The 26,940-nt window shown below is 39.3% G+C and overlaps 1 pseudogene; it reads left to right on the top strand.

Annotated features, from left to right (window-relative positions):
- Window positions 1-25,989, top strand: part of LOC125855649 (uncharacterized) — a 50,635-nt pseudogene extending 24,646 nt beyond the window's left edge.
- Window positions 25,990-26,940: the final 951 nt, after the last annotated feature.

Genomic DNA, 26,940 nt, shown 5'->3' with positions numbered 1-26,940 from the left:
GATCTACTAATGAACCAGCATAGTCTGCATCAGTACAAGCCTCTAAAACCACGTCTCCTCTTTTGAATAGTATTCCTTTTCTGAACTTCCTTTAAGATATTGTAGAATCCTGTTGACAGCTTGAAAATGCATTTCTCTAGGATCATGCATTAATTGGCTAACAAAACTTAACATCAAATGCAATGTCCAGCCTTGTATGGGACAAGTAAATCAATTTACCTACAAGCCTTTGATACAAGCCTTTATCTACCACAGAATCTTCTGGAGCATTGCACAATCTATGATTATATTCAATTGGTGTAGCCACTGGTTTACACCATAATTTTCTTGTTTCCTTCAGCAAATCAAACACATATTTTTGTTGGGAAATAAAGATTCCTTGTTTTGAGTGTGCCACTTCAATTCCCAAAAAATACTTCAATTTCCCAAGCTCTTTGATGTCAAATTCCTTGAGTAAACACCTCTTCAAATTTTGTAGCTCCTCTGAATCATCACATGTTACTATGATGTCATCAACATAAACCAATAATGTTGTCACCTTTCTTGTTTTGGAGTGTCTTATGAACAAGGTATGGTCTCCTTGACTTTGTCGATACCCTAGCTTGATCATAAACTTTGTAAGTCTTCCAAACCATGCACAAGGTTATTGTTTTAATCCATAGAGTGCCTTCTTCAGTCTGCACACCCTTCCCTTCTTGCTTTCAAAACCAGGTGGCACCTCCATATAGATCTCCTCACCTAAGTCTCCATGTAAAAAGGAATTTTTTACATCAAATTGTTGTAGGTTCCAATTAAAGTTGCAGCCAATGATAATAAGATTTTCACTGTATTCATTTTTGCCACAGGGGCAAAAGTCTCCAAATAATCAATTCCATAGGTTTGTGTATAACCCTTTGCTACCAAACGTGCTTTAAATCTTTCAATGGATCCATCTGACTTGTATTTCACAGTAAACACCCATCTGCACCCGACCAACTTCTTCCCTTCTGGTAATTCCACAATTTCCAAGTTTTGTTTTTTTCCAACGCTTCCATTTCAACCTTCATAGCTTTCTCCCACTCTTTGTTTCCTAATGCTTCAGACAAATTTTTGGGGATATGAATTGTGTGGAGGTTAGAGAGAAAAGTTTTATGTTTTGGGGATAGATTTTGATATGTCACGAAAAGGCTCAAAGGGTGTTGTGTGCAAGTTCTGGTTCCTTTTCTGAGGGCAATGGGAAGGTCAAGATCATTAGGTTGGTTAGGTTCTTCATGATCAGTTTGGTTTGGTGTTTTTGATGGTTCAACGGGTGTAGGATGGGTACTAGGAGCAGTAACCTTAGGAGATGATTGCAGCTGAGTAGTTTGATCAGTTAGCCTCTTTCTTCTGGAATAAACCTGCAATGGTAGATTATTTTCTAGAATTCCATTATCTATATCCAGATTAGGAGACTCAATGAGTTCATTTGGATTTAGAGACTCAGGTGACCGAAGAAATGTTGACTCAGGCAAGGATTTGGCACGACCAGAAATAGAAAAATCAAATAGTGACAAGTCTAGAGGTCCCTCTCCCTTCAATGACTCCCCCTGATTGTAAGAATGACCAAAAAAGGATTCACTCTCATCAAATGTAACATCGGCTGAAACAAAGAATTTCTTTGATGATGGTTGATAACACTTGTAACCTTTTTGAGTAGGAGAATGTCCTATGAAAATACACTTACGAGCATGTGGGTCTAATTTGCCTCTATTTTGAGAATGAATATGAACATAGGCAACACTCCCGAAGATTCTAGGAATCAATTTATTGGAAATTTCAAAATTCGGAAAGAAATTCCTAAGAGTATCAAGCAGACTTTTAAAGTTCAGAATTCTTGATGGCATTCTGTTACTAAGATGTGCAATAGTTAGGAAAGCTTCCCCCCAATACTGTTTTGCCACCCTTTTATAAAACAATAGTGATCTAGTAATGTCAAGTAACAGACCGTTTCTTCTCTCTGCTATCCCATTTTGTTGAGGAGTATAGACACAAAGATTCATGAATAATTCCCTCTTTTTGGAAGAAAACAGAGAGGGTTTGATTGAAGTAGTCTTTGGCATTATCAGATCAGAATCTTTTAATAGGCACATCATATTGGATTTTGATCAGATTAAAAAAGGTGGGAAGAATTCGACTAACATCTGATTTTTGCTTTAGCAAATAGATGCACGTTACTTTTGTAAAATCATCAATGAATGACACAAACCGTCTAGCACCAGAAATATTAAGAATGGGAGAGGGTCCCCAAATATCACTATGAATAAGAGAAAATGGAGTTTGACTTCTTTTGTGACTAATTGGATAGAAAACCCGTTTGTGTTTTGCAATTTCACAATCATCACAATGAAAAGACTCAACAGTCAAATCTTTGAACAAAGATGGAAACATCATTTTGATTACATAAAAGGATGGATGACCTAACCGACGATGATAAAGCCATACTTTTTCTTTATTGGACATAACAGATTCAGACAAGAATGAACTAGATAAGGAATTCTTAGTTGTATCTCCACCATTGTGGACATCCAGACAATAAAGACCACCTTTCTCACTAGCACACCCAATTATCTCCTTTGTGTTCTGTTCCTGAAATAAGCAAATATGAAGGGAAGAAAGTTACTTGGCATTTGGAATCTTTGGTGAGTTTCTAGATAGAAATGAGATTTGCATATAACTTTGGGACATGAAGGACATCTTTAAGTATCAAGGATTTCCCCAGTGGTATGTCTCCTTGTCCAGCTACAGTAATAACTGAACCATCAGCTATAGTTATTTTTTTATAGCTAGGAGAAGGAGAATATGATATGAAGAGATGAGAGGAACTGGTCATGTGATCAGTTGCCCCGGAATTAACCACCCATATTGGAGAAAGTTTGTCTGAGACATTAGTAACAAAAGAGCAAGAAATACCTCTGAAGGCCAATGAACAACTACCTGCTGAAGTAGAGTGTGGATTTGTTTCATCAGCCTCAGGTTGCTTGCTAAATGTGCCTGCTTTCCATCACTATTGTTTCTGTTTGGAGGTCTACCAGTCTCCAGCATCTCTCTCGGGTGTGCCGATATTTTTTGCAATAGGTGCAATAAAGATTGTCCCTAATGAATGGCGGTTTGTATGAACCCATGAGCTTGATGGTGCTCTCCAATTGTGAAACTTCAGATTCTTTTGAACTTGTCCCTTTTGCTACAAGAGCTGATCCTTCATTAATTTGAGTTTCGAGCATAACACTCCTCCGTCCTTATTCTGTCCGTATTATGGCCATTGTCTCATTCAATGATGGAAGATCTTCTTTTCCTAAGATTTGCACTTTCACGGAATCAAACTCTGCATTTAGTCCTGCAAGAAAATCATAAATCCTTTCTTTTTCAATAAATGTTTTCAGAATTACAACATCATCTTTACAACTCATTTGAATGCATTGATAATGATCCATTTCTTGCCATAACCCCTATAAAAAGTTAGAATATTCAGTGACAGGTCGAGCTCCCTGTTTTGCTGTAGAAAGTTTTATTTTTATTTCATAGATCCTGGCAGCATCATGTACTTTAGAGTAAGTCTCCTTCATTGCATCCCAAATTTCCTTAGCGGTGCACAGAAACATAACGCTATCGCTGATTTCTGGAAGCATAGAGTTCCATAACCAAGACATCACCATTGCATCATGTTCATCCCATGCATCAAACGTGGGGTCTTCTTTAGATGGTCCTATACCAAGAAGGTGTCGTATTTTCCCTTTACCCTTTAAAAAGGTGCAAACCAGTTGACCTATTTAAGGTAATTTTTTCCATTCAACCGATAAGAGGCTTGAATGTTTTGCAGATCACCAGATGAAACTGTAGATTCATTCTCTACAGTTGCAGAAACAGTTCCAGAGGCTGGAATAGTTGCAGCAGTCACATTTTCTGGCACGGTTCTTGGATGGTTTCAATCTTTGGGCAGATAAAGATTCAAAAAAAATAAAAGAATATTTCAAGACAGATGAATAAAACTATCAAGGAATAAGCCTAAAACTTTGTTCTTGATTTTAAAGAGTTTGGGTTAGTTGTTTAGTGGAAATTTTCTCGTGTCCAAGCTAAAACTAATGCTTAATAGGAAACCTAGAGACTGTAGGGAGTAATAGTTTGGGTTAGTTGTTTAGTGGAAGTTTGAGTTTTTGATTACATGGGGAAAGTTGGTATGGAGGAGTTGTGTCCTTATCAAGATAAGGATAAGTATCATGAGTTGGTAGTGCATTGGAAGGATGTGTTCATGTGGATGAAGATTATAAAATCTTGTTGTTATTTATAGAGAAGGGTGGAGTTGCCTATGGTGGTAATAGGGATAACCCTAGACGTCAGGATACTGTTAGGGAAAAATATGAATTGGGGAGGAGTTCAAAAGCTCTAAAGACTAATGCGAGAAAGAGATAGGATGGAAGATGGGATTTTAAGTAAGAAGCAAGGAGATGAGGATAGGGATTTAGATAATAGGAAGCAAAGAATTGATGTGGAGATTGCATCTGTTAAGGAGCAGAAGATGAAAGATGGGATTTTGAGTAAGAAGCGACGAAATGAGGATAGGGATTTAGATAACAGGAAGCACCAAATTGATGTGAAGATTGTACCTGGAAAGGAGAAGCAAATGAAAGATGGCATTTTGAGTAAGAGGCGAAAAATGAGGATGGGAACTTAGATAACAGGAATCATAGAAATTAGAATTGATGTGATGATTGTACATGGTAAGAGGCAGAAGATGAATGATGGGATTTTGAGTAAGAAGCGAGGAAACGAGGGAAGGGATTTAGATAACTGAAGCACATAATTGATGTGAACATATACCTGGTAAGGAGCAGAAGATTCAGAACGATAGCAAATTCATGGATGCGGAAGTAAAAAATTGAACCTAAAGAAGATTCTGATTGTAAGTTATTTGATTCGTGCAAAAAATTTTGTGTATGAAGATATCATTGTTTCAAATCTTCATTTGGTAATAATTGTTGTTTTGTTTATGAAGCTCTGAAGGAGGCAATATTCCAAAGTGAAGTAGGAATCCTTGAGAATATAGGTGCAGGGTTAGGCAGGGGCAGTAGCTCTAACCTCTTTGTATCTTTAGTGGAACATTGCCTGAATGTATGATTTCAATTCTTCTTCTACTTTCACTGGTTCTTTTGGTCCCTCTTTTATTTTATGTTACCTCTTAGTTTTCGTTCACCATGATAATCCTTGTAACCATTGGCTGTTAATTTTGTGTATCAAGCTGGATGCAACAATCATAGATTCTTGGTACAGGAAGGAGGTTTTGAATGTATTGATGACACCCTACAATGAAGAGGAGTATAAGAAGCTCTGGAAAGACATAAGGAGGCGATTACTGTCCCGCTCAAGAAATGGACGTGTGAAATCCCTTCTATCACTACATAAAGGTAGGTTAATAACCTGCGGTTTGTTTTCCCTTTCGTGGCATCTTTTTGCATTTTGAATGTTTCTCTTCTGTTTTGAATTTTTCTCAGGCCATACCTTGATTTCAAATTTATGTTCTCACTTTTAAGATAGTACCCAGTTCCATAGGATTCCTCCTTTCCCATTTTGACAACTTAATAATAATTTCTTGCCTTGTTCTTTCGCCAGAAAATAAACTGAACTAGCTAGCAAATCTTTACTTTCTGATTGATAATAAGTTTTGACTTTTTTTTTAAATCTCACTTTCATGTAGCTCATTGTGGAGTATGTTCTCCTTTTGTTTCTCTACACTTTTATTGTTTTATTTCCACTAGGCGTCAATTAAAAAGGGAAACATTCAGATCTTTCTTTTTAAACGTTCCCATCTATCATTGTTGTATCTTTTCAATTGTCTTAACATTTTGTATGAACAAGGCATGACCAATGTAACTTTTGATACAATATAATGTGTACTCACATAGAAGTGTCAGTGGAAACAATAGTCATGTAAGGCAAGTGACCTCATCAAAAAGAAGAAGTCATGTGAGGTAAGTGGACAAGTTGTGACTCCCAGAAAAGGAACAAAGAAACATTTCTAGGAAGAAATAACTGCTTTTGAAATCTAAATTCTGAAAGCCACACAGAGAAACAAAAGACTTACTTGCCAAATATGTTGAAGGTCATCGACTCATCGATAATCAAAACAGTGTCTCATTCAAATCAGTGTTGTCAAAGGCTCATTTAAGGCGCACTTAAAAGGCCTATGGCACATAAAAGTTCATGGAGGGTGATTCTCCTCACTTTGTTGCGCTTCAGTGTAGGCAACCCATTATTTGCGTCAACTACTTATTACCCTCTACATCCACATCTTGGGTACCAATTTAGCGTTAGTAAACTGACATCCTAGAACCAAGCTACATATTTTTTTAACAAGGGTGATTTCACAGTATAGAGATATGAGATAAATTATAATTTAGATTGGGTGTTTGGCTTGTAGGGGCATTTTGGGCATTTAAAATATACTTGTTTTCAATGGCCTTTTAAGTGACTCGATTAAGTTTTCTAGGTCCGCTTTTGGAGTTATAGTATGCTATGGAAGAGAAGGAACCCCGTTAGCAGATTCTATTTGTCTCACTTGGCTTCTTGGTTTAAGCGATAGCAAAGAAAAAGGAAATAAGAGTTGTGCATACCTTATGAAGAATTGTAGACAAAAATGACACTCTTTAAAAAGAGCAATCAATGATCTATCTTAACAATCCATCATACCAGGAATCTCAGGGTCACCCCTCAATTCTGTGTAGATCAACACTGGTTGCACGTAATTCTGACCTTTTTTCAGTTTGTTGCGTGGTGATTAAGACCTCATTCCGTCTAGGTTTTCCGATTCTGATAACTGTTTGCTTCCAAGATTCTGACGATTGCAGAATTTCCAGATTTGGGTAACATCTACTTTAGGTCGCTCGGTTCAGATATTTTTTCTTCTTAATTCCTAAGAGTAATTTTCTCAAGGGGTGTACCCAAACTAAAAAACGTCATAGGAAACCTACGGAGTAATAGTTTAGGTTGGTTGTTTATTGGAAATTGAGTTTGATTATATGGAGAAAGTTGGTAAGCAGGAATTGTGTCCTTGTCAAGATAGGGACAGGTATCATGAGCTTGGTAGCGCATTGGAAGGATGTGTTCATGTGGATGAAAATTATAAAACCTTGTTGTTATCTATAGAGAAGGGTAGATCTGCCTATGGTGGTTATAGGCATAACCCTAGTACTGATGTTGAAGCTGACCCGCTTTATATGAATTTTTTGGCTAAGACCAAGCTAGATGGAGCATCATATGTTTCTAAAGTTAATGATCTGAATGGATTGCCTGTGTTCATCAAGTATGAGAAAGATAGGGAGTTGGAGATCCATGGAGTTGAAATGGATCAGGATAATGTTAGGGAAAAATACAAATTCGGGGAGAGTTCAAAAGGTCTAAAGGCTAATGCGAGAGAGAATAGGAGTGTCTCCATTGTTGAGAAGCAGAAGATGAAAGTTGGTACTCTGTGTAAGAAGCGAGGGAATAAGGATAGGGAGTTGGAGATTCATGGAGGTGAAAATGGTCTGGACAATGTAAGGGCAAAATACGAATTGAGGAGTTCAAAAGCTCTAAAGACTAATGCCAGAAAGAGTAGGATGGAAGATGGGATTTTAAGTAAGAAGCGAGGAAACGAGGATAGGGATTTGGATGATAGGAAGCACAGAGTTGATGTGAAGATTGTACCTGGTAAGGTGCAGCAGTTGAAAGATGGCATTTTGAGTAAGAGGCGAGGAAACGAGGATAGGAACTTAGATAACAGGAATCATAGATTTGATGTGATGATTGTACATGGTAAGAGACAGAAGATGAATGATGGGATTTTGAGTAAGAAGCGAGGAAAAAAGGATAGAGATGTAGATAACTGGAAGCACATAATTGATGTGAACATTATAGCTGGTAAGGAGCAGAAGATTCAGAATGATAGCAAATTCATGGATGCGGAAGTAAAAATTGAACCTAGAGATGATTCTGATTGTAAGTTATTCGAATCGTCCAAAAAATTGTGTGTATGAAGATATCATTGTCTCAAATCTTCATTTGGTAATAATTGTTGTTTTGTTTATGAAGCTCTTAAGGAGACAGAATCCCAAAGTGAAGTAGAAATCCTTGAGAATGTAGGTTCAGAGGTAGGCTGGGGCAGTAGCTCTAACCCCTTTGTACCTTCAGTGGAACATTGCCTGAATGTATGATTTCAATTCTTCTGCTACTTTCACTGGTTCTTTTGGTCCCTCTTTTATTTTATGTTACCTCTTAGTTTTGGTTCACCATGATAATTCTTGTAACCATTGGCTGCTAATTTTGTGTATCAAGCTGGATGCAACAATCATAGATTCTAGGTACAGGAAGGAGGTTTTGAATTTAATGAGGACGCCCTACAATGAAGAGGAGTATAAGAAGCTCTGGAAAGACATTAGGATTCGATTACCATCTAGCTCAAGAAATGGACGTGGGAAATCCCTTCTATCACTCCATAAAGGTAGGTTAATAGCCTGTGGTTTGTTTTCCAGCATCGTGGCATCTGCATTTTGAATGTTTCTCTTATGTCTTGAATTTTTCTCCGGTCATACCTTGATTTCAAATTTATGTTATCACTTTTAAGATAGTATCCAATTCCATAGGATTCCTCCTCTCTCATTTAGACAGAACATGGATGGGACATATCTTTAAGAAGACTACTTAATGATTGGGAGGTGGAGAGGGTGGCAGCGCTACTGGAAAAACTAGCTGGAATGATTTTAACTACAACAGCAACAGACAAGATCCTGTGGAAACATAGTAAGGATGGAGTCTTCTCAGTCAGCAATGCTTACAAAAAGGACTACAGGGGATGACAGGGGCCCCAAAATATAATTGGAATTACTTTTGGAAGATTGACATTCCTACAAAAGTAAAGTGTTTCACCTGGTTAGTGATAAAGAGAGCATGTTTAACTGAAGAAGTTCTACAAAAGAAAGGCAGACAGCTGGTCCCTAGGTTTTTTTTGTGCAACTTGACAGGGGAAACAAATAACCATCTCTTCCTGCATTGTAAGTTTAAATTTACTGATCAAATTCGGCACTTGTTTCTCAACATCACAAGCATGAACTGGACAATGCCAGAACATACATCAGATCTGTTGAGCTGCTGGATTAGGAGGGGAGGCAATAAGCTCTTGGTGTTGGATTTAGAGATCAAGAGCAAAATGAAGAAGAGGTTTGTGGATGACCAGCCAAAGATCAAATGGGGTTGCTTGTCTATGGCCAGTTCCCAGGAAATGAGGGAGAAGTTGGTGGCGGACGGGTGGGGGGTTGGGGTGTAGTGGAGATGCAAATAGTATGTGAGATAGGCTCGCTAGATGCATTAGGGATTTGGCTGCATATGTGGCTCTAATCCCTAAAAAATGTGTGTTATTCTTGAGGGATTTCGGACCTAGAAGTCTCATTAGTGGAATTTACAAAATCATTGCCAAAGTGCTAGCGGAAAGAATGAAACAAGTGATAAGTAAATTGGTGAACAAGCATTAGATGGTATTCCTAAAAGGCAGGCAGATTATGAATGCTTTAATAACAACAGAATGTGTGGATACCAGAATGAGAGGTGAGGAAGTAGGCATCATGTGCATACTTGTCTTGGAAAAAACTATGATCATGTAAACTAGGGATTCCTTTAGAGCATCTCAAGGCAGATGGGGTTTGGGGACAAATGGCTTAAATGAATAGATTTTTGCATTAAAACTATGGAGGGTGGAGGTGGGGGTGGGGTGGGGGGGTTCACTCTGAAAAGGGCTTGAGACATGGAGATCCCCAATCTCCTTTCCTATTCATTTTAGGCTTCATTTGTTCTCGTTAAGATTTAAACTTCTGAATATGATTGCACCTTTGAATAATTAAGATGTTTCTGGATCTTAACACCGTATAATTAGGATTGTTTGTTTTTCAGCATCTGAACTTACATTATTTATATGTACATAATAAATATTCAATCCAAGTAAAAATTAATTAAATATTAAAAAAGAATTAATAAAATAAAATTATTATTTGATTTTAAGAAAATAAAACACTTACACTTACTAGTGATGGTAGAGATAGTTTGTAGTGGTGGTGGTGAACTTGTGATAGTAATAGTTGTTGTTAGTGGCTAGTAATGATGGTGATGATAGTTATGGCTCTACAGGTGGTTGGTGTTATGGTGACTATCATAATGGTGACAATTGGTAGTGCCGTTGGTGGTTATAATGACGAAGTTGGTTGATGTTAGTAGTTGACAGTGTTGATGCTGATTGCTGAAGAATGTGTGGTGGTTGGTGATGTGTTTGTGTTAGTTGAAGGCGGTGCTAGTTATGATGGTGGAAGTGATTGGTAGTAGAGATTGACCACAGTAATGGTAGTGGTTGATAGTAATGGTGGAGGAGGTGGCAGCGGTGGTGGTGGTGAGCAAAAAATAAATGGTGGTAGTTGGTGGCAAATCTAATTCTGATGGCGAAGTTTGTTGGTAGTAGGTATTGACTATAGTGAGTGGTGGCTACTACAGAGACGAGAGTGGTGGCGGCAATGGATATAATTATAATGATGGAGAAGGTAAGTGTGGTAGCAGCTTACAATAGAGGTTAGCAACAATGGTGGTTGTGATGATAGAGATGGTTGGTGATAGATGACAATGATGAAAGTGGTGATTGTGATGACAAAGGTGGTTAGTGGTGGTGGCTGGTAATTGTGGATATAGTGATGGTGAATATTATCCACACAAGAATACCTCTTAATGATATTAAGACTTCGTTCTAGATCTTAATGATTAAGACTTATTCAGACCAATGAAGTGTTTAAATCTTAATATGAAAACAAATGCACTTAATGGTCTAATGTCTGAACCATTCAGGCCTCCATTAAGTGCAAACAAATGAGACTTAAGTACAACAACAACAACATACCCAGTGAAATCCCACTAGGTGGGGTCTGGGGAGGGTAGAGTGTACGCAGACCTTGCCACTACCTCGTGGAGGTAGAGAGGCTGTTTCCGAAAGACCCTCAGCTCAAGTACACCAAAACCAAGTTAAAGGCGAGGAAAACATTGCATAAAACGTACCATCTAATAAGAAAGATAGTAAATAATCAACAGAGGAGACGGTAGCCTCAATAGGATAATGAGAGAAGTGAAACGCCGTAAACAACATAAGGCTATAGGAACCACAGACAAGAACTGCAAGAGAAAGGCTACGACCACTACACACGCTAACAACCCATACCCTCGCGAGAAAGGACAGCACGCTAGCCCTACTAACCTTCAACCTTAATACGCGACCTCCACTCCTTCCTATCTAGAGTCATGTCTTCGGTAATGTGAAGCTGAGCCAAGTCCTGTCTAATCACCTCTCCCCAATACTTCTTAGGCCTACCTCTACCCCTCCGCGTACCCTCTACGACCAGCCCCTCACACCTCCTCACTGGGGCGTCTTCGCACCGTCTCTTCACATGTCCAAACCATCTCAGTCTCGCTTCCCTCAGCTTGTCCACCACAGATGCCACTCCCACCTTCTCCCGGATTACTTCATTCCTAATCTTATCCCTCCTAGTGTGCCCACACATCCATCTCAACATCCTCATCTCCGCAACCTGCATTTTCTGAACATGTGATTTCTTGACTGGCCAACACTCCGCTCCGTACAACAAGGCCGGTCTAACTACCACTCTGTAGAACTTACCTTTAAGTCTAGGTGGAATTTTCTTATCACACAAGACTCCAGAGGCATTCCTCCATTTCATCCAAGCAACCCCAATGCGGTGTGTGACATCATCGTCGATGTCGCCACTTCCTTGGATTACAGACCCGAGATACTTAAAACTATCTTTCTTAGGGATGATCTGTGTGTCAAGTCTCATTTCCACATCTGCCTCCTCCAACGCATCACTGAATTTGCACCCCAAATATTCTGTTTTGGTCCTACTCAACTTGAACCCTTTGGACTCAAGCGTTTGTCTCCACACCTCCAACCTTGCATTTACTCTTTCCCGCGTCTCATCAATCAGTACTATGTCATCCGCAAATAACATACACCACGGGACCTGTTCCTGAATAGACCGCGTCAACTCATCCATCACCAAGGCAAATAGAAAAGGGCTAAGGACTGATCCTTGGTGCAACCCCATCTCAACTGGGAAAAGTTCCGAGTCACCTCCAACCGTTCTAACCCGAGTCTTGGCTCCACCGTACATGTCCTTTATCGCCCTAATATATATCATCGGGACACCTTTAGCTTCCAAGCACCTCCAGAGGACACTCCTCGGTACTTTGTCATAAGCCTTTTCAAGGTCAATGAACACCATATGTAAGTCTCTCTTCCTCTCTCTATATTTTTCTACCAGTCTTCGCATAAGATGAATGGCTTCGGTCGTCGACCGTCCCGGCATGAATCCAAACTGATTCACATAAATGGACACCCCTCTTCTCACCCTCATCTCCACCACTCTCTCCTAAATCTTCGTAGTATGGCTTAGCAATTTGATACCCCTGTAGTTGTTACAGATCTAGATATCACCCTTGTTTTTATATAACGGAACCATCGTACTCCACCTCCATTCATCAGGCATTTTTGCTGTCTTAAGAATAACATTAAACAGCCCAGTCAACCACTCTATACCTGCCTTGTCCGTGCTCTTCCAAAACTCCACTGGAATCTTATCGGGTCCAGTCGCTCTTCCCCTGCTCATCCTACTAATAGCACGTATAACCTCCTCGATCCTAAAACACCTGCAGTATCCAAAGTCCCGAAGTCTTTCCGAGTGAGCCAACTCACCCAACACAATGTCTCCGCCCCCTTCTTCATTTAAAAGTTTATGAAAGTATCTTCGCCATCTCTGCTTGATGGAGGACTCATCCACCAATACTTTGCCTTCCTCATCCTTGATACACTTCACTTGGTCCAAGTCGCGAGCCTTCCTCTCTCTTGCTTTTGCGAGCCTGTACAATTTCTTATCCCCACCTTTGTCCCCCAGCTCGACATACAAGCGTTCGAAAGCTGCCGTCTTAGCCTTCGTAACCGCTAACTTAGCTTCTGTCTTTGTCGTCTTATAGACTTTCTTAAGCGTCCGCTTCTCTTCATCGTCTACGCACTCCACCAACTTTGTGTACGCAGTCTTCTTCGCTTCCACCTTGCCTTGGACTTCCCCATTCCACCACCAATCCCCTTTATGGCCTCCAAATTTACCCCTTGATACCCCTAACACCTTTGAAGCAACTTCCCTAATGCAACTAGCTGCTTTATTCCACATGGTGTCCGCGTCCCCACTACCACTCCAAGCCCCCATCCCACTCAACTTCTCACCCATCTCCCGCGAAAGGTCAGGGGTCAAACCACCCCATTTAATCCTCGGTCGATCAGCTACAATCTTCTTCCTCTTATCCCTCTTAATTTCCAGATCTATCACCAAAAGCTTGTGTTGGGTAGTACAATTTTCACTTGGGATAACTTTGCAGTCCTTAACGAGGCCTCTATCACCCTTCCTAAGGAGTAGGTAATCTATCTGAGTCTTCGCTACCGAGCTACGAAAGGTAACCAAGTGGTTCTCCTTCTTCGGAAAGCATGAATTGGCAATCACCAACTCGAAAGCCTTAGCAAAATCCAGAAGCGAAGAACCGCCCCCATTTCTCTCCCCAAAACCAAAGCCTCCATGAACATCATCAAAGCCATTAGAAGTTGCCCCGATATGGCCATTAAAATCTCCACCAATGACAATTTTCTCGGTGATCGGTATACCTCTAACTGCCTCATCCAAATCCTCATAAAAGAGCTCTTTGGCCTCCTCGCCCAAGCCCACTTGAGGTGCATAAGCACTAATAACATTCAAAGTACAACCTCCAATGACTAGCTTAATCAACATCAACCTATTATTGATCCTCCTAACCTCCACCACTTGCTCCCTCAAATTCCCGTCTACTAAAATGCCCACTCCATTTCTATCCCTAGAACCTCCTGAGTACCACAACTTAAACCCATCGACATCTCGAGCCTTGGAACCTACCCATCTAGTCTCTTGNTCCTCGTCTACTAGAATGCCCACTCCATTTCTATCCCTAGAACCTCCTGAGTACCACAACTTAAACCCATCGACATCTCGAGCCTTGGAACCTACCCATCTAGTCTCTTGGACACAAGCTATGTTTATCTTTCTCTTCTTGAGAATTTTCACTAACTCTAAGGACTTCCCGGTTAGCGAACCTATGTTCCAAGATCTTACCCTCAATTTATGGGAACCCGTAACCCCCTTACCACCATTCTCCCTCGTCCTCGGCCTCAACCGAAGACATGACTCAAAACCACCATCAGATACCAAATCCACTTGAAAGCTACTGAATCTACTGTAAAATCTACACTGAAAAACACTTCAAACAGAAAAAAAATTTCTGCCACAGGAGTATACTCTAAACAGGCCAGAAAGCAACTAAACTATAAGATCAAGTTTAGCGTATAGTCCAAAAGACAAGATAACAACTATACTATACTCTGAAGCACTGATCTGAACTACAAAAAACAAGCAAGAACTGATCTAAAATATAAAGGATGGAGCCCTGTTCTGAGCTAAACTGCTAATCAGAACCAGCCAAAATAAATTGGAACAAACCAAGCAAGGCTAAAATACCTAACAAGAAGGGTTTCAATGTAGAAAACACGATCACAAAATCTGCAACAAAAGGATAGATAGAACCTGGTTGGTGAAGAAGGAGTACTCTGGTGGTCTTTGGGTTTTTCCGGCCAGATCTGGTCGGACTCACCTGTGACTGCCTTGCCTGCGCCGGAGTTGGCTGTTCGCCGCTCGCTGCTCAGAGGTCGTAGCTGGCCTCGCGGTACTTCTGGCCGGCGTCGCCTCTGCTTGCTGGCGAGAAGAAGAAGGAGAAGACTGGATCGGCGGCGGCGCCCGGTTTCCAGCAGGTTTTCGCGGCGGCTCGCTGGCCGGCGTTGGTCGATGCTTCGCCGGCTTTGGTCGGTGAAGAAAGACGAAGAAGAACGTTGGTACAGTACTTATACATTAATGAAAACAGATGTAATTAATGGTCTGATGTCTGAACCATTCAGATTCAAACCTCCATTAGGGGCAAACAAATGAGGCCTTAGCCAAGGAAGGAATGAACAACATGTTGAGGGTAGCTACTCAAAATAGATGGACCAGGAGATTTAAAGTCAGCAACATAACAGACCCCGGGTATGGAGATTTGTTTGCCTGTGTATCTGATGACACTATGATTTTTTGTGAAACCAAGGTGGAACAGATAAGATACATCAGGGAAATACGTGTGATACTGGAGGTAGTATCTGCAACAATCGTCAACTGGAAAAAGAGCAGTCTTTTCCCCGTCAAGGAGGAAGCGTAGATGGAAAATCTTGCAAATATTCTCAGCTGCAGCATAGAGAAACTGCCTATGACCTATTTGGGCATGCCATTGGGTAGTAAACAATAGATTATAGACATAAAGAATAGATAATATGGGATGGGATAATCCAGAGATCAGAAAAGAAGTTAACCATTTGGAAGTCACGGTATCTTTCACTTGAAGGCAGACACATTGATAAATGCAGTATTAGATTCCCTCCCAACCTATGTCGTGTCCTTCTTCCCTCTACCTGCAAAGGTTCGGAAGAAACTGGATAGGCTGAGAAGAAGAATTCCTATGGTTTGGCAATAAGGAAGGGAAGGTGTCTTATTTTATGAATTGGAGAACAGTCAAACTTCCAAAATCACTAGAGGGACTACGATTGAGGAACCTTAAGATTCAAAATGAATGCCTCTTGATGAAATGGCTATGGAGATACGTGAAGGAAGATCAAGCTTTGTGGAATGAAGTTATACAATGCAAGTATGGCCAAGTCATTGAATGGTGCTCCAATGAAGCCACAATACCTTATGGAGTCTCAATTGGAGACCAATTAAATCTCTTTGGAACAAATTTGTCGGGAACATGAAGCTCAAAGTAGGCAATGGGACAATAATTTCATTCTAGAAAGATGTCTGGATAGGACAAGAGACCCTTATGCAGACTTTTCCTGGTCTGTTCTCCTTTTGTAGGAACTTTGATATCACTATAGTAGAAAGTTGGTCCAATGGGTGGGATATTTCCCTTAGGAGGAATTTGAACGATTGGGAATAAGTAGAGTGGCAAAACTACTACAAGTGCTCAATGACTTCAAAGGGTAGATACAATCAACTAGAGACACACTGAGGATGGAAGGTTCTCTATAAACAAACTGTATAAGAAGGAAGTGGGACTGCATTAAGGGCCTAGATTGACTAAATGAAGACAGGTTTGGACAAGTCAGGCACCAGCCAAGGTCAAATGTTTTATATGGTTGGTGGCTAAAATAGCATGTCTCACACAAGAAGTACTGAAGAAGAAGGGACGACAAATTGTTTCTAAATGTTTTATCTGCAATAGACAGATGAGACCGACAACGACCTGTTTCTACATTGCAGAGTCACAACCCAACTTTGGTCCCTGTTTTTGAAACTCACAGATAGCAACTGGACTATGCGAGAACACACTGCTGACTTACTTAGTTGTTGGATCAGGAGAGGGAGGGTGGGGAAGCAAAAGGCAGAAAAAATGGTGGAGAATGATCTCAGCTCGCATTTGGCGGACAATATGGAAAGAGAGGAATGGAAGATGTTTTGAGAATAACATAAATTCCGTCCAGAAGGTCAAAGAGAAATGTATTGTCTCCTTTTATTTTTGGTGTAAAGAGTAATGTATAGAAGAAGCAGAACAATTAGTAGATTTGCTAGTTTCACTGTAATAATCTTTGTATTTTACTCTCTGTTAGCAAACATTGGGGGTCTCCACATATCCTTAATGCTAAGGAATACATACATTACCAATTTCAAAAAGAAAAAAAATTGGGGGAGGTGATTAGACAAGACTTGATATCGCTTTAGCTTGTTGAGGACATGACTATAGATAAGAAGGTGTGGAGGTGGAGGATTAGAGTCGAAGATTAGTAGGTAGCCAAATGTTATCGCGCTTTATGTGGGAGATTAGGGGGCTAGCCCCCTCTGTCCTCTTCTCACTATTGGTAGTATTATTTAGTAATTGTGTAGTTTCTTATTCTTCTATGATACTATTTATTTCTTCATTTCCTTTGTATCTTGTTATTTGGTGGTTATGTTTTTCTTGCAATCATGCTTCGATAACATTTCTTTTAAACTGAGGGTTTATCAGAAACAACCTCTCTACCCCACAAAGGTAGAAGTAAGATCTAATACATCCTTCCCTCCCCAAACGGTATATTGTTGTTGTTGTTGTTTGTGGTCCATGATCTAGGCAAGAAAATCTTGGACTTTAGAGGTCCAATATGTACTCTTATATAGCATCATTGGTCTTACAACTATTTAATAACATTTGCTTCACTTTAATAAGTATCTTTCTATCACATAACACTCCCATATTCTTCCATTTTGATCATCCTATTTTCATTTCATTCATCAATGGTGCTGGTGTTGCATGAACCTGATCGACCCAAAAGGCATGGCCAAGATGAGCACGACCATCATAAAAATTCGGTATCCAGTGAACTTAGTAGTTTGCTTGGATTATTAAAGCGGTAAAAGTTCCACTCATGGATAGAGACATGGAAATGCGATAGGCTTGTTGTCTTGCTTTTTCATCCTCAGGGAATTGAACTCCCTTAGGAAAAAATAAAGAGTGAAAGATGGCTTCTTTCACCTTAAAATCATTCTGTAATAGGTTGGTGTAAGAAGAGAACTGGAATTTTCTCACTCAATTGGCTGTCTAGGCACCAGGAGTAGTGTGTCTTTCTGTTTGAACAGTTGCATAGGAACTATGTTGAGAACTTAAAAAACAAAGAAAAACACAAATTAGCAGGTCTTTATGCGAAACAGGGTGGTGATCATATCAATCATATACATAGATTGTAATGCATCTGGTGGAATATGTTTTGCCCATAATCAGTGATTGTTAGAAATTATTTGAGATTTTTTACTACAAAGGATTTCTGGAGGAAGAGGAGGAAATTAAAACATGGGAAATAGCTCATTTGACGCTAATGTGAACTATAAAAAACAAAAAGGCGCTTAAGGGACTTGAAAACTCTTTTCAACAGAGTGCAACCCTTCCTTATTTTCTGTATACTTTTGGAGAGAAAGTGATATTTTAGGATGTATTGATGCAAGATGCTATTTTAAGGGAATAATGTTTCTATGTAAGACTATGTTGTATGAGGCGGAGTGTTGGCCAGTTAAGAACTCATCCTCAAAAAATGAGAGTGGTGGAAATAAGGAGATTAAGGTGCATGTGTGTACATACTAGGAGATATAAAATTAAGTATGAAGATCTCCAGTACAAGGTGTGAGTGAACTCTATGGTGGACAAGATGAGGGAAGCAAGACTCAAATGGTTCGGGCATGTGAAGTGGAGGTATGCAGAGGCCCCAATGAGTAAGTGTGGGAGTTTGGCCGTGATGGGTTTTAGGAGAGGTAGTGGTAGTGGTAGGCCTGTTTGGGATTAGACAAGACATGGCTTAGCTCCAGCTTTCCGAGTACATGACCTTAGATTGGTGGTTATGGAGGTCACAGATTAGGTTACAAGGTTAGTAGGTAGTTAAGCGTTGTTTCATTTCCAGACGGGATAGGCTTGGTGGTAGTTTGATGTATTGTAGTTGTTTCCCGTTCATACCAATAGTGTCATCTTTCTCGTAAGTTGCATGTCTTATGATTTTTATTACGCGGTATTTACCGTGCTTCAATTATCAAATTAGTTGGTTATTATTATCGGTCCTATTTTTTGAATGCTATGTTATGCTTTCTCTATTATTTTTTATGTCCTGTTTCTGTTTTTTATTTAACTACTCTAATGTGTGTTACTTGAGCCGAGAGTCTTTCGAGAACAACATCTCTACCACCACGAGGTAGTGGTAAGGTATGTATACATTGTGCCCTCCCCAAACCATGCTAATGGGACTACACTGAGCTTGTTGTTGTGTTTGCTGTGTTTGTTGTTGTTGTAGTCTTCTATGTGAAAAATTATGTGTTTGTTGTTGTTGTAGTCTTCTATGTGAAAAATTATCTAACCATATTAATAAATTATGATCCTCACTATAAAGGTGGAAAATCTACTTGAGAAGGTAAGAAGTTGGGAATATAGACACTTGTTTGTAAATCCTATTGATCAAGGAAGGCAATAAAAATTTAATTAAGAGTTCATCCATAATTAAGAGCTGTGGATGTAGCGGGATTGCACATAAGAGATGCATAATTTAATTGGGGTGTTTTTTCAAGTTTTGTGTTCCTTAAACAACAAGAATAGGGTTCCCAATTAGCTTCCAGTAGTTTATGTTACAGAAGAGAAAAAGTTACCATTTGATTGCTTGTCTACTTGAATTATTTTGGAATATCAAACCCTCTAGTCGCGACTACCATATTGGCTGTTGATGTTCTTATTTCTGCTATTTTCTGTACCACTTTGTATCCAATCAGTGATGTGATCGCCATATCAACAACAAATTATTAATACATTTTCATTGTCAAAAATGCAGGTGTCAATCAGGAAATCAAAAGGGCCGGTCCTGACAAAGATAAAAAGTTGAACATCATGCGTGGATTTTTCTTTTGGTTAGAGGTGAAGGCTATTTCCCTACCATATATTGACTTCAATGAATGTTCCATTCTTTTCTGTGTTTAACATGCTCCTTGCAGTGACCATGCATGTGAATCTCCTCTCACTCATTCCAGAATGAAAACCACAGTATGAAATACCCTTTTCCCACCAATCCACTTGCTTATCTTCAGATTCCTCGAACCAATGTGATAGTAACCAGAAGTAGAGATCCGACAAAATAGAACAAAGCAAGTAGATTTACTGTAAATAGTTTGTGCAAGTATCTTAAACACAACTATTCAGATAAAGTTGTCCGTATGGAGAGGACAAGACTCCAGAAAATATTAGTTTTGATTCTTAATTACATAATCCAATAACTAATCCTGATTACATATATATAGAGAACATAAAAGGATAAGACTGACACTATAAACTATAAATTAGGAATAATAACTGCTAGACAACTGCTAGATAACTGCTGTAGCAGTTGTTTGTCCAGAATTCAACTCTTTATTCTTTTGTCGATATTTTCTTCTAAAATATGTCTTGAGAGGTGGGTTGGTATCAGTGCATCCCCCCTGAAAAGATGCCTTGTCCTCAAGGCAGAACAGAGGAAATTGAACAGCAAGCAAGTCATAGTCTTCCCAACTAGCCTCTTCAACAGGACGACGACGCCATTGAATAAGTAATTCTAGTGTTGGCACTCCTGACTCTTTCACCCAACGATGCGATAAAACTTTTTCAGGTTCCACCATAAATTCCAATTCACCCGATAGTGGTAAGGGTGGAGGGGAAGCAATATCAGAACAACCACGAGCAGGACGAAGCAGCGAGACATGAAAAATAGGATGTACCTTAGATGTTTCAGGAAGCTGTAATTCATAAGAAACNTTAGATGTTTCAGGAAGCTGCAATTCATAAGAAACAGGACCAACTTGACGAACAACTTTGTATGGTCCAAAATATCGAGGTGAAAGCTTCTCATTAAGACGTTTGGCTAAACTCTTCTGTCAATAAGGTCGCAAACGAAGGAAAACAACATCACCCACATTAAAAGACAAGTCACGTCGCTTGGAATCAGCTTGAGACTTCATTCTGGATTGAGCCTTCATGAGATTGGAACGTAGTACCTCTAACATTTGATCTCGTTCCACGAGCTGCTGTTCAAGTTCAGCAATTTTAGTTTCTCCATGAACAAAGGGATGCAAGAATGGTGGTTCTCTCCCATAAACAATCTGGAAAGGAGTCATATTGGCTGAAGAATGGTATCCACTGTTGAAAGAATATCCAGCCCAAGATAGATATTGAAGCCATGATTTGGGCTTGTCATGAGCAAAACAACGTAAGTAAGTTTCAAGGCAGCGATTGACCACTTCCGTTTGACCGTCAGATTGGGGATGATAGGAAGTACCCATACGGAGACGAGTGCGACTAAGGCGCAAAAGTTCCTGCCAAAAAGCACTTGTGAAGACAACATCGCGATCTGAAAGAATGGAGCGTGGTAAACCATGCAACTTGACAATTTCCTTACAGAAAACCCCAGCCACTGTTTTAGCAGTAAAGGGATGAGATAAAGCAAGAAAATGGCTGTATTTGCTAAATCTGTCAACCACCACAAGAATAGTATCAAAGCCATTAGAAGGAGGAAGCCCAACAATGAAATCAAGGGAGATATCCTCCCAAACTCTGTTAGGAATGGGCAAAGGTTGTAAGAGACCAGCTGGAGCTAATGTTTCATATTTATGTTGCTGGCATATCAAACAATTCTGGACAAAGGACTTAACATCATGCTTCAAACAAGGCCAGAAAAAATTTGCAGATACCCTTTTGAGAGTTTTCAAGTAACCTCTGTGCCCTCCTGTTAGAGAATCATGTGACTCTGCTAAAATCTTGGCTTTGAGTTCAGGATAATCAGGAATAACCAGCCGAGATTTGTAGTAAAGATGGTTAGCAGACAACGAGAAATCAAGATGAATCGACGGATCAGAAGAGAGTTGATCTCGAATCTGCTTAGTATATGGATCAGCTTCAATTGCTTCTGTCAAATCACTGAAATCTAATGGGATAGGCATCACCAAAGATAAAAAATCAGCATGTTGAGGGCGACGAGATAAGGCATCAACGCCTTTGTTTCCTGACTTATAGACAATAGTGAAATCAAAAGGCAATAATTTAAACAACAAACGTTGTTGTTCAGCAGTAGTCACCCGCTGATGCAAGAGATACTTTAGGCTACAATGGTCAGTAGTGACAATAAAATGCCGACCCAAAAGATAATGCTTCCATTTTTGCAATGCAAGGACCAAAGCCAGCAATTCACGATCATAAGTAGATTTAATACGACTAGAAAAGGAAAATCCCTTACTGAAATAGGCTACTGGATGACACTGTTGCAGTAAAATAGCCCCAACTCCATCAGATGAAGCATCACACTCAACTGTAAACTGTTGAGTGAAATCTGGAAGACGAAGCACTGGTACTGATGTCAAGATCCTTTTAAGATTTTGGAAAACCTGCTCTACTTTTGCATGCCAGGTAAAAGCATTTTTCTTGGTCAATTCTGTTAAAGGACGAGCAATGATCCCATAGTTCTTAACAAAGCGCCTATAATAACCTGTGAGACCTAAGAAACCACGAAGTTCCTTGACATTCTTTGGAACAGGCCATTCCAACACTGCAGATATTTTTTCTGAATCCACTGCTACTCCATCTTGAGAAATCACATGACCCAAAAAACCAACTTGGTGTTGACCAAATAAACATTTCTTTGGATTAGCAAAAAAGGAATTGACAGAAAGAAGATGGAGGACTGTTTGAAGGTGTTGTTGGTGTGTTTGAGTGTCAGGACTATAGATTAGAATATCATCAAAGAACACTAGGACAGATTTTCGAAGGTATGGCCTGAAAAGATCATTCATGGCACCCTGAAATGTGGATGGTGCATTAGTGAGTCCAAAAGGCATTACGAGAAACTCATAATGGCCTGAATGAGTGCGAAAGGCAGTTTTATAGACATCATCAGGTTGGACACGAATTTGATGGTATCCGGAACGAAGATCAATTTTAGAAAAAATTGTGGCCCCATGTAATTCATCTAACAACTCATCAATATTTGGAATTGGATATTTGTCCGGAACAATGATTTTGTTTAGGCTACGGTAATCCACACAAAACCGCCAAGAGTTATCTTTCTTTTAACTAGCAGAACCGGACTAGCAAATGGACTTGAACTAGGGCGAATGAAACCAGATTCTAATAAAGCTGCAACTTGGTTCTCAATTTCAGTTTTTTGACCATGAGGGTAACGATAAGGTCTGATGTTTGGAGGTTTAGAATTTGGTAACAGAGGAATAGCATGAGAATGTGCTCTAAATGGTGGAAGAGATGTTGGTTCAAAAAACACAAACTGGAATTCATGTAAAAGGGTTTGGATTGCATTACCTGAAAATTCTGAAACCATGTTACAAGATTGGAGAGAAGCTGTCGTTGAATCTGTCGATCTCACGCCTTGCAATTTGTAACGCTTCCCTTGCCAATTGAAAATTATGAACATACCCTTCCAGTTAGCTTGAATCATATTGAGAGAAGCTAATCATTTGATACCAAAAACCAAATCAGCCCCTCCAATTGCAAAAGGGTAGTAATCCTGAGTGATAGTAAAGCCCGGCAATTGAATTTGAAGATTCCGACAAACTTTATTGCAGCGAATGATATCCCCATTCCCTATTTGCACACCGAATGTTGGAACCATTTCTACTGGTATATTATGCTCCTCCATAATGGATTCAGCCACAAAATTATGTGTGGAACCACTATCCACAAGTATTAAAACCTTTTTACCATTGATCTCACCCTGAAGCTTCATTGTAGCACCCACTGAATGTCCCAAAATGGCATGGAAGGAAATTTCAGCAAGGTCATTTTCTTGAGGGTTATCACCAATTACTGCATTGACCTCGTTAACCTCTTCCAATTGACCTTCTCCAATAATCTCCATGAGAGATAATTTTGCAGATTTGCATCTATGACCGGGTGCAAATTTCTCATGGCAACGAAAGCAAAGTCCTTGTGCCATAAGATTTCTCCTATCGGTATCCCATGTTCGCATTTGAAGAGGTTGTGACGCGGCTGGGTTGGATGAAACACTGCTGCGTATAGTGTGATTTGCAGATGAAGAATTGTTCTGGGTGTTTCTAAAAGAATTCAATGGATTTTGTACCGTGGGTCTATTGTTTGGGGTCCAATTAGGCACTCTATTACTGCGAGTTGTGCCTAATTTATTTTCAAATTCAAGTGCCAAACTCATAGCCCTGTAAACTGTTCTGGGTTTGTGAATCCTAACATCAGATTTAAGTTCCTCTTTTAACCCATTCAGGAACACCCCTAAGAGACAGTGATCTGGCCAATTTGTAACCCTAGATGAATGCTTTGCAAATTCTTGACGATACTCCTGTACAGAACCTGTTTGCTGAATGTTGCAAAGGTGCTCGTCGGGATTTTGAAACTCTGCAGGACCATAATTTTCCTGCAATGCTTTAACAAGTTCTTCCCAATAAAGCAAAGTTCGCTCACGATTTATCCAAGAGAAGAGATCCAGAGCATCCCCTTCCAAATACATCGCCGCGATGTCAACTTTATGTTCCTCTTGAGTTTGATAGTAGCAGAAATATTTTTCTGCTTTCAAAATCCATCCTCTAGGATCGCCTCCTTCAAATCTAGGGAATTCCATCTTTGTGTATGGCTTTCGGGGAGGATTTTTTGACCAAGATGGACTATCAATTTCTTCTTCCTCATCTTGCCAAACAGACTTTCCTTTATTACGATTTCTGTGACTGGATTCTTCTTGTTGAGTGCAACTAGTCTCGGCCTTCAATGTTGCAACATCTGCTGCCAGGGAGTCAATCGTATTTAACTTTGACGCTATGGCAGATAATTGTTGGGCAAGAGATTCAACATTGGGAACGCCTTCTTGGGAATTAGACAATCTGGTATTGACCATGTTGGATCGATCTGCTTTGATACCAAAACTGATAGTAACCAGAAGTAGAGATCCGACAAAATAGAACAAAGCAAGTAGATTTACTGTAAATAGTTTGCGCAAGTATCTTAAACACAACTATACAGATAAAGTTGTCCGTATGGAGAGGACAAGACTCCAGAAACTATTAGTTTTGATTCTTAATTACATAATCCAATAACTAATCCTGATTACATATATATAGAGAACATAAAAGGATAAGACTGACACTATAAACTATAAATTAGGAATAATAACTGCTAGACAACTGCTAGATAACTGCTAGACAACTGCTGTAGCAGTTGTTTGTCCAGAATTCAACTCTTTATTCTTTTGTCGATATTTTCTTCTAAAATATGTCTTGAGAGGTGGGTTGGTGTCACAATGGTTGCTATTGTCCTATCAGTCATTTGCCTCTAAATTATGAAAGTACTGCATTTTGACCTCAAAAAAAACATGAAACACTACTTTGGCTTGCTCAAATGTACTTTTCTGACTCCAAATTTTCAAGGATCAGCAAGGATAACAGATCTAAAGTCTACATCCATGTATCTTATTGTCAAAATTCTGATGTATGAGCCAATGGAATTTCAGTAGTTACAAAGATTGACCAATGGAATGAGAACAAACCGAGGGATAATCAATGCCTTTCATCTCAAATTAAAGCATGAAAATTTTTCATTTACCGTTATCTTTCTCATTATTGCTTGTTCTGCTGAAGCTAGTGGCTTATACTAAAAGTATATTTTGTTTCAATATCTCCAGCATCTAACTCAGCAAGATGCATTCCAGCCTTGGGAGGATGCAGAATGTCTCCAGACGAAGCCTGGATCTTCCTAGAAGCTGTTACTTTTTCCCATTTCCCAATGTCAATGTGTGCCATAAAAACAAGAAATGGAAGAAAACCAACAACAATTATTGTGCCTTAGTCTCAGAGAAGTTGGGGTCGGCTATATGAATCCTTATTGAGGATATTTCCTTATTTAACCTCAACTCATGTTGGTAGAAGAAACCCAAAGGTTAATATTTCAATTACTGGTCGATAACATTTGTGTTGTGCATGATCCATTTGGGAAAAGTTTTCAAAAACAGACAGAGAAGGTGAAAGTTTCTTATACATTGTATTGGAATTCTCCGGTATACAGAAGTTTTCTTATGTAGTGCTCTATGTCTGAAGTCTGAACCTATTAGACGAAGCGTGTACTCTGTCAATGGAGCTCCCTGGTCGTGGTGAAATATTGGAGTTAGCATCTCTACATCTAATCTATTTGGTACAAGAGTGATTACATAAAAACATTTTAGTTTTAGAATTAACTTGCCTCAGTTACTACTAATGGTGTAAAATAGGTAACATAATTAACTTTGTATTGAAAGAGAAGTTTACATTACCTCATAATGATCAACAAATACTGGCCTTGGCTTCTTTAACAGTGGTAACAACTCTTAGGGTGTGTTTGGTATGAAGGATAACATTTTTCTTCAGACCAAACACACCCTTAATTGCAAACATTTTCATGGAGGACACTATTATGAAATCGTGAGCAAAATTTAAAGCCTAGAGTGCAATTTCAATTATGATTTTGTATATATTATGAAACAAAATGCCCGCTATATTTGATAAATGAAGAATAATTTTACTGCTTGGGAAAAAAAAATCTTTTTTTTATTAAAATAAAAATACTCAATAGAAATAAGTACAAGCAAGGGGGGCTAGGCCTTACCTTGTCAATCTTAATGAGGCAACGAACCTCTACTAATTAACAAACATGAAAAAAATAAGAGCTAGAGAGAACTAGGTATTCTATGATCATCATAGAATTTGTAATATACTCTATGATGATATTACAAAATGAGAATACTTGAAAAATGCACAAATATAAAATCCAAGAAGAAAGTTGAGTTATTAACCTCAAACTTACTTTTACAAATGCGTGAATTAAAAATGATAAATAGCCCATCTAGAGTAACCTGAAGTATTTTCAACTTGTCTGCTTCTTCAAATCTGTCCAACAAAACTTGATAGTTCATCACTTCTTCTTGGATGTATTGGATCTTGTTGAAGCTATTGACACTGTCTTATGGTTCTGCTTTGCCAATCGCATCGGTAGGTGCCTTGGAACAAATTCTCCTGTCACTTTACCATTCCAACCATCCCAACTGTGCTGCCTTCCATGTGTCTTCTTTTTATTTTTGTTGCTTCCACTTCTTTGATGCCGAGGTGAGATATCCCCATCCCTAGCCACTTTATCAAAGCATATGTCCAACATATTTTCTTCCTCATCAAAAGAATCATCGCCCAAATCACTTTCATAACCCCTAGTTGGACTAAATTCTTA

Source organism: Solanum stenotomum, chromosome 2, assembly GCF_019186545.1.
Source record: "Solanum stenotomum isolate F172 chromosome 2, ASM1918654v1, whole genome shotgun sequence".
In the NCBI taxonomy this organism is placed as follows: Eukaryota; Viridiplantae; Streptophyta; class Magnoliopsida; order Solanales; family Solanaceae; genus Solanum; species Solanum stenotomum.
This window is presented reverse-complemented; position numbering and strand designations above follow the sequence as displayed.